Here is a 7500-nt window from a genome sequence, read left to right on the forward strand (position 1 = left end):
AAATGCCGATTAAGTGTAAACACGGTAAAATGACCTCAGAATACCGCCCATGGATATTCTAGGCATTTTATTTATCCAGGAACAGAATGACTAACTTAATAAACAATAATGGGTGCGAGCGCAAAACACGGGCTCAAACTTTTGGAAATTTCATGTAATAAGACATGAAAAGTAAACATTCTGAGCAGTTTTTGTATTCATGAAAAGGGAATGTGAATCTAACTTTAAAAAATTAACGCAAGCGCGAAGCGCGATCTGAAATATTTAACTGACCAGAAAAAGAACACTAGGCATTCCATTTAATCAGGAACAGAATGACTACCTTAATAAACAATGATGGGTGCGAGCGCAAAACACGAGCTAAAAATGTGTGATATTCCAACCTGAAAACTGGATATTCTATGCATTTTTGTAAACATGCACGAATACCCTATACTAAACAATATAGGGCCTAAGATGCGAGCGCGAAGTGCGAGCCGAAAAAAAAATGATTTTCAAACCTAAAATGTATTATGTTTTACTTCAAAAAGGGTATTTCATTTTGAAAAAGGGCACATTTCATTTTTAAAAAAGGGCAATTTTTTCCTACGGGGAATTTGGGGGCACTTGCCCCCCCCCCCCCTGCTCCCCTCCCCGGTTCCGCCGCCCCTGGTATACAAGGGCCGTACAACGTTTTTAAGGTGGGGGCTAAACTAGAAAGGGATAAGCTTCGTTTCTATATAGGGGACGGTTAACAATTTCTCATATTTTGTTATCATCTCCAGTGGAGTAAGCGTAGGGGAACAACCAAATGCATAGAGATTGAACGTTTTGGTCTCGGGCTGAACTTGGTAAAAATCACAGCTGGATTGTCATTTTCATGTTCATAAGTGAGACGTTTACTGAAAAAAGGAGAGAGCTGGGCTTGGGGCTGAACCAAAGACCTTATAATATATTACTAGACCGAAAGCTGCGTGCGCGTTCAGCACAAAACAAATGAGATTAGGCTCCGTCTACCGCGATCATTTGAAGACAAAAATAAGCCCTCATTGACATTCATGAGCATGAAGATATTCATAATCCGGCCTTTTCATTGGCTAAGAGCGTCATTGATACGCGATTTCCCCGATTCTTTGTCGTCGATACTAGTGGTATCTTGTTACAGAATTAATTATTCATTTGACCCCATTACGTCATCTAATTTATTCATTCTGAAACTTTTCTTTCCACACACAAAATGGACCTACGAACACTCCGGTGAGTACGTATTAATTGATATAACCACATGAATTCAGTGGACTATTTACACATTTCACACTGTATTTTTTTATCTTAGGTTATTTCTTTAACAAATTAGAGATTTTGCTATCATTCTTCTGTTAAAGGAAAGCATAATTTGGTCTTTGAAATTGAAGTTAGATTGTCATCGTCGCCAAGTGCAGCCTGTATGTTGCTTGCACTTGCAGTGTTGTGGTTAAGCCGTTATGCCGCTGTGTTAACCACATGTATTTTGTACGGGCTCCTACTCCTAGCCGGCTGGGAATCGAGAGATAATCGGGCTGGTTTGGTTCACCTCCAAGTCCAACAAGGACCAACCCACGATTGATTAAAACAAGAAGAATGAGGCTTCCTTTTGTACACTGTATACGTTAGATCTAACTTAGAGGGAGATCTGCATCTATCTTCAGTAGATCGAGACTCAGTCGGGAATAAACTGTGAAGCGGAGTGTGGATGAAGATACGCCTGTCATTGTGTCATCACAGACATCAGTCCTAACTTTGTTTCAGATATCAAATTTATTTTGCATAACTTCAGGCTTCTGCATTTAGCCCCCACCCATTTTAAATTTAACTTAGTCTTTTTTATTGTTATTTATAAATACAGTTAGACTCGGTCTTAGAAATAACATGCTGCTCTGCATGTTTGTCTTATCAATAGATCTAGGACCTAGTAGTAGATCTCTTAATCCTAGGCCCTAATTATATTATACTTATATCTAGGCTACTTTACTTTTATTTATTCATAGATGCTATCAAGGGCTAGGCCTACCTAATTCAAATCTAGTCTAACTTATACTTTCCCAACCCTCGACACTTACCCCCAGGGCTTATGATCTAGCGATTCTAGGTCTCGGCCTAGACGACTCCATTTAGTGATTTACATGTACGACTACGAGTATGACTGTCAGTGTCAGTGGACCAAGGACTAGATCTAGATCTACTCTCGGTCAATAATGGCAATGAAGTCTTAGCCAGGAATAAAAGAGTCAGACATCAAATAATTCTAAACCGATATAGGGTCTAGATCTCGGTTTAGAACCGAAGCTTTACTTTCTAGGTCTAGATAGATCGAGAGTCCATCGTTAGTCTAGACCTAATTTAGATGCATGAATGCTGTCGCACAGCACTGAGTCTCATTGGACTAGATCTATATTTTCTTACAAATATATCTAGACCTAGTGCATGAGATTATGAAATTATGTTAAAATCAAATGAAATAAGATTCGGAAATAAAAAGATCCAGATTTTTTTTTTTTGGGGGGGGGGCAGACGTGAAAATTTTTTGAGAAACCTAAAATATTACCGAGGGCCGTTTTGTGCATTTTCTAAAGTAAAATTGAAGGATGTCATGCAATTCTCTTTTTGATGAAGGTTTCACATTTCAGCTCTTACCCAAACCCATCCCCCTAAACATACGGCCATGAAAAAGATCACTTCTTATTATTGTTCTCTCTTTTCTTTCACAAACAGGTTGAGTTTGAAGAACAAGAAAAACAGTAGAGGTCTACCTATATGGTTCAAGATGATGATCATAAGTGCATGCATCATTTTGCAGATTCTCAACCAGGTATAAAACTTAAACTAACCCATGCAAAATTACAGATACATTACATGCATTGAATGTTAACCATGTTTACATTAAATAAAAATAATCCGAGCCACAAAGAGGTAGGATCTGTAATGAATATACACTTCTTAAATATACAGGCTCTCGAGTCTAAAATAGAACCAATGCCAAAAGTTATGTACCTTGGGCAAATTTATAAAATACCGGTTAGGTCATGTCCTTGATCTACTAGTAATTAAATGGCCTTTTTATTTCCTATTTGTTTATAAACAAAGCAACATTTATTTTTCATATTTTACAAAATTCATTTTATTCATTTTTCAGTGTGATATTCATATTTCATATTTGTAGATTTACGATTATTTAAAAATCTTGTTATTTTACATTTTGTCCAATAGGATGATGCAGTTTTACAATTTCCATGGAGGTGATTGATGATGATAAATAATTGGTGAAGTAGGCCTAATAGAACAGCGACTAGACCACAAAGAGAAATACAACCTACAGCAGTTATATGAGTGAGTTAATTAGTGAATATTTTTGATAATGGAGGTTGTTCACATATTTTTTGGCAACAAATAGACCTGCCTTTGAAAAAACCCATTTCAATTTTGTTTTTAGATTATAGTTAGTGTCGTTTTTAATCACAGATCAAAATATTCTGTGCAACAAAACATATCAACTTTAATTCTGACTATTTATATAATTTACATATGTTGATTCATATATTCATATTTATGAGAAATCTCTGACATTTTTTCAAAGAGTACATGTAGTTATAATGGAGAGTGGTATGTAAACTGCATAGAACAGGTTTAAGTGATATGCTTTATAGAAGTACAAGTTTATAATTAGAAGAAATAAGATTCTCACTTTTCTTAAAACATTTATGTTTTTTAAATCACGACAATTTTAATTTACATTCATTGATTTTCTTTCTCTATTTTTTCAATCTGCAGGACTGGTGTAACAGATGTTTTCATTCAAGAAATCCAACAATTCAAGAGTCTGACTTAGGAACCACTTGATGAAGATGGAAAAGGTTTTTTTTTTTTCCAAGTTCAATTAAAAAAAAAAAAAAAAAAAATATTATCACAACCCCAAATTCATGACGTATGAAATTTCTTGTTGATTTTCATTAAAACTGGTTGCAAAAGGAGAAGCTGTAAAGATAGAAATAGGAGCGGCGGAGTGAAGTTGAAAGTGGGGGGGGGCATAGGGAAAATGCTGTATTACGTGAAATTTTTAAGAAGTTGCGAGCGAGCAAAATTTTGACATTTTTAAAAAGAAAATCTAAAATATTCAGAATGATATATTTCACCCTTTTCTTTACTTTTCTCTTTTTTTTCTTGGTCATGATTTTTTTTTTTTTTTTTTTTTTTTTTTTTTGGGGGGGGGGGCAAGAGTCCTTCAAGCCCCCCCCCCCCCTCCATCTGTACGAAACTGCTTATATACCCCAACTCATGAATTGTTAAACTTAATGCACAAAGGATTTCCTTCATAAGTATATTATCGAAATGAGAATATTGTTTTCTTGTTTCAAAGGGCAATCGTCATGGTGACCATATGACGGGTCCTTTTCAGGTGAAAGGGGCACAGAACAAGCTCTTTAGGAGCACCCTTCTTGGGTAAAAGGGGGCAGTGATTCGAGAAAGGGCACTTACAAGAAGGCGAGGGGGCACTCTTTAACACATCAAACGGGCCCTCAGATTAAAGGGCACAGAACACGTTCCGGGGGGGGGGAGCATTTTTGGGTTAAAAAATTGCATACAAGGAAGAGCACTTGGTAACACCTAAAACAGGTTCTCGTCAGGTGAAAGGGACACAGTACACGTTCGTGAGGGGCATTTTTCTTGCATAAAAAGGCACTTTTCAGTGATTCAAGAAGAAGGGGGAACTGTGCCCCCTCCCCAGGATCGCTGCCCCAGCATAAAAAAAATATATTTTGGTTCAAAGTATTAACATACGCTTAAGAAAAAGGTAAAGCTTAATCCTCTGATAATGTGATATTGTTTATGGCTAATTAATAAAATTCACCACTAACCAGAGAATTCCTTTATGTCTTTCATTTGTGTTCATATTAGTATTTGTACAGAGCTAAAATGAAAGGTATTTGGAATTGATGAAGATCGAGAGAGGGAAAGAATGATGAGAAGTGGGTTGAAAAGAGATGAGAAAGAAATGGAAGGGCACATATGAAGAGATAATTCAGAGGGGGGTGGTAAGAGAGCTAGAAAGTGGGAAATAGGAACAAAAGGGGTGGAAGAAAAATAAGACGAGATTTATGGAAACCAGGAGACAGATAACAAGTGAGAAAAGAAGAAGGAAATATATGAAGAGTTTAGTTGCAAAAGGGGTTAGGGCCACTTTGGACCATTCCGAGAAAAACCATGTTTTTATTCTCACTTATTGCAATATTCTTATGAGAAACTAAATTGTCATGATGTAGTACTCTATCATGTGAACATAAAGAAATCTACCTGTCTTCAATTTTTTTCTATATACTTTTAAAAAATATCATTGTGTACCTAACCCCTTTTGCAAGTAAATTGAAGTGAATCCAATCTCTTTTGATTAAAGTGTTTTTTTTTGTCAATTCCATTCACGTTTTCATTTGAATTTCAAATTTTCTTTGGTATCATCAGAGTGACTGAGAATTTAGAGGTTTAGAGACAGAAAACAATTACATATATGAAAAATGGACCTAACCCCTTTTGCAACTAAACTGAAATGGACCTAACCCCTTTTGAAAAAAGGGTGATTTTTTTTTGCCATATTAGTTCACTTTTTAATAGGAATTTCAACTTTTCTATGGTATCATCTTATATAGCTACTATAAATCTATACATTAAGACATAAAAATCAAGTTTGATGAAAAATGGACCTAACCCCTTTTGAAAATGTGCTCTACATATGTAGGAGAAAGGCGGCACAAAAGAATTTTGAGTGGGAAAATGATTAAATGGAGAGAAAAAACAGAGTAAGAAATGCTGGAGAATAAAGGGGACAGGAAACGTATTAAACATGATAAATTGGGGCCCGTTTCATCATGAGTTACAAGTATGGTAACTACGATGGTATAACCAACCAATCATAAGCAAGGTTACCACGGTAATCACAATAATAGCAATGTTTTTAAATAGCTGTAATTCATTATGAAACGGACACCAGATGAAGAAAGAACGCACGGGGATCCATGAAGATTTTTTTTTGCTTCTCGAAATTTGTTTCTAACAAGAAATGTACTCTTTAAGTGGTGACAGTTATTTTTTTCAGTAACCATAGTCTCAACCAGTGAAAATTACCATCAAATTGTAATAACCATGTTTCCCCCCCCCCCCCGCCCCCCCCCCCCTCCAAAAAAAACACACTTTTAGGTCAGTACAACAGCCCCCTTTGATCTTTCCGCGGCCTCTGCCGTCTATAATTTAGAGTCGAGATTCTTTACATTTGTTAAAAACTAAGATTGCTGTATATCTTAACATGTGACAATTTAGGGATGGCAAAAGCACTAGAGACCTCTTTACCTAATCACGACTTGATCTATTCTTTTCATGCATCTTCCCTTTTGGAATTGGCAAAGGCCTATAAGACGCAATACAAACGATGCTTTGTTTTTAAGTGATATCGCTTGTGATATCGATACTTTATAGAGCGCAACGTATCGTCTCAGATTTGCGCTTGCTTGATTCGCTGAATCCTTCGCGTCACGAGCGCGTAACAAAATGAATACATTAATGAATTTGCCAAGTTGACCTTTGTCATTGCGCTGATGTGCGTATTGTCTAATACACGTACAAAACCACAGTTGACGAGGGAGCATCGTACGAAATTAATATTAATGAGGGCTTATTTTAGCTTCTAATGGATTAAACAAAATGGCGGTAGCTTCGGGGGCTTGGGCTGAACCCCCCCCCCCCCCCCAGCACTTTCGGCATGCCGGCACTTCATACTTATTAATTTTATGGAAGGCCTGTAATCGGTGGTTGGCGCTGGCGTCCCTGATGATATTTTTGCCAAATTTCAGGATTTTGGAATGGCAGGCACACAACTATCGGAAGTTGTAAGTTTATAGTAAAGATATAACAGATATGTAATATTATAATTATATCGGATCTAGAATCTATTATGTTTGTGCATCTTGTAAGAGAGCCTGTTTTGTCTCTTGATCGAGTAGTCTACTCTACCTCGTCACTCGTCAGCGGGCCTTACTTCGGTCTTCGCCGCGCCCACCGATGGCGCCCGGGGGGCGCTTAGACTAGTGAGTAGTTCTCGATCTGTTGCCAAGATAGGACTGGGCCTGACGGCGCGCGCATTTGTGTATATTGCCTGGCACCATCCTCGACCTCGGCGGCTCTGATACTAGGCCTACTCTTCCTATACTGATTGAACATGTTCATATCTACAGTAGATCTAGATCTTCCTAGTCCTACTCTAGTCCTGGCCTAGCTTAGTAGCTAAGTTCAAATCAAAGTCGCCCAATCATCCTTCGAACATGTTCCTAACTGCTACTCAAGAATCATTTCTTATACAAGAATTACAACATGTATTGGAACCAACACGTCATAGAAGCGGACAGAAGTCCAACACTTTGGACTTAATGCTTGCTAACTCTGACACCATAGTTACTGCACTGCAGTATCTTCCACCATTAGGACTTAGTGATCATGTAT

The 7500-nt window shown here is 37.3% G+C and overlaps 1 long non-coding RNA gene across 3 annotated transcripts; it reads left to right on the forward strand.

Annotated features, from left to right (window-relative positions):
• Window positions 1-1196: 1196 nt before the first annotated feature.
• LOC135154928 (uncharacterized) lies at window positions 1197-3895 on the forward strand. 3 transcript variants are annotated; one of them, XR_010294324.1, is made up of 4 exons: window positions 1197-1236; window positions 2731-2827; window positions 3226-3345; window positions 3787-3893. It is a non-coding gene; the product is annotated as an uncharacterized LOC135154928 (long non-coding RNA). The 3 variants fall into 3 exon arrangements; XR_010294325.1 differs by having other exon boundaries at window positions 1211-1240; window positions 3787-3895; XR_010294323.1 differs by lacking the exon at window positions 1197-1236 and having other exon boundaries at window positions 2681-2827; window positions 3787-3885.
• The last annotated feature ends 3605 nt before the right edge of the window (window positions 3896-7500 follow it).

The sequence above is a fragment of the Lytechinus pictus genome, chromosome 8, assembly GCF_037042905.1.
Source record: "Lytechinus pictus isolate F3 Inbred chromosome 8, Lp3.0, whole genome shotgun sequence".
NCBI lineage: Eukaryota > Metazoa > Echinodermata > Echinoidea > Temnopleuroida > Toxopneustidae > Lytechinus > Lytechinus pictus.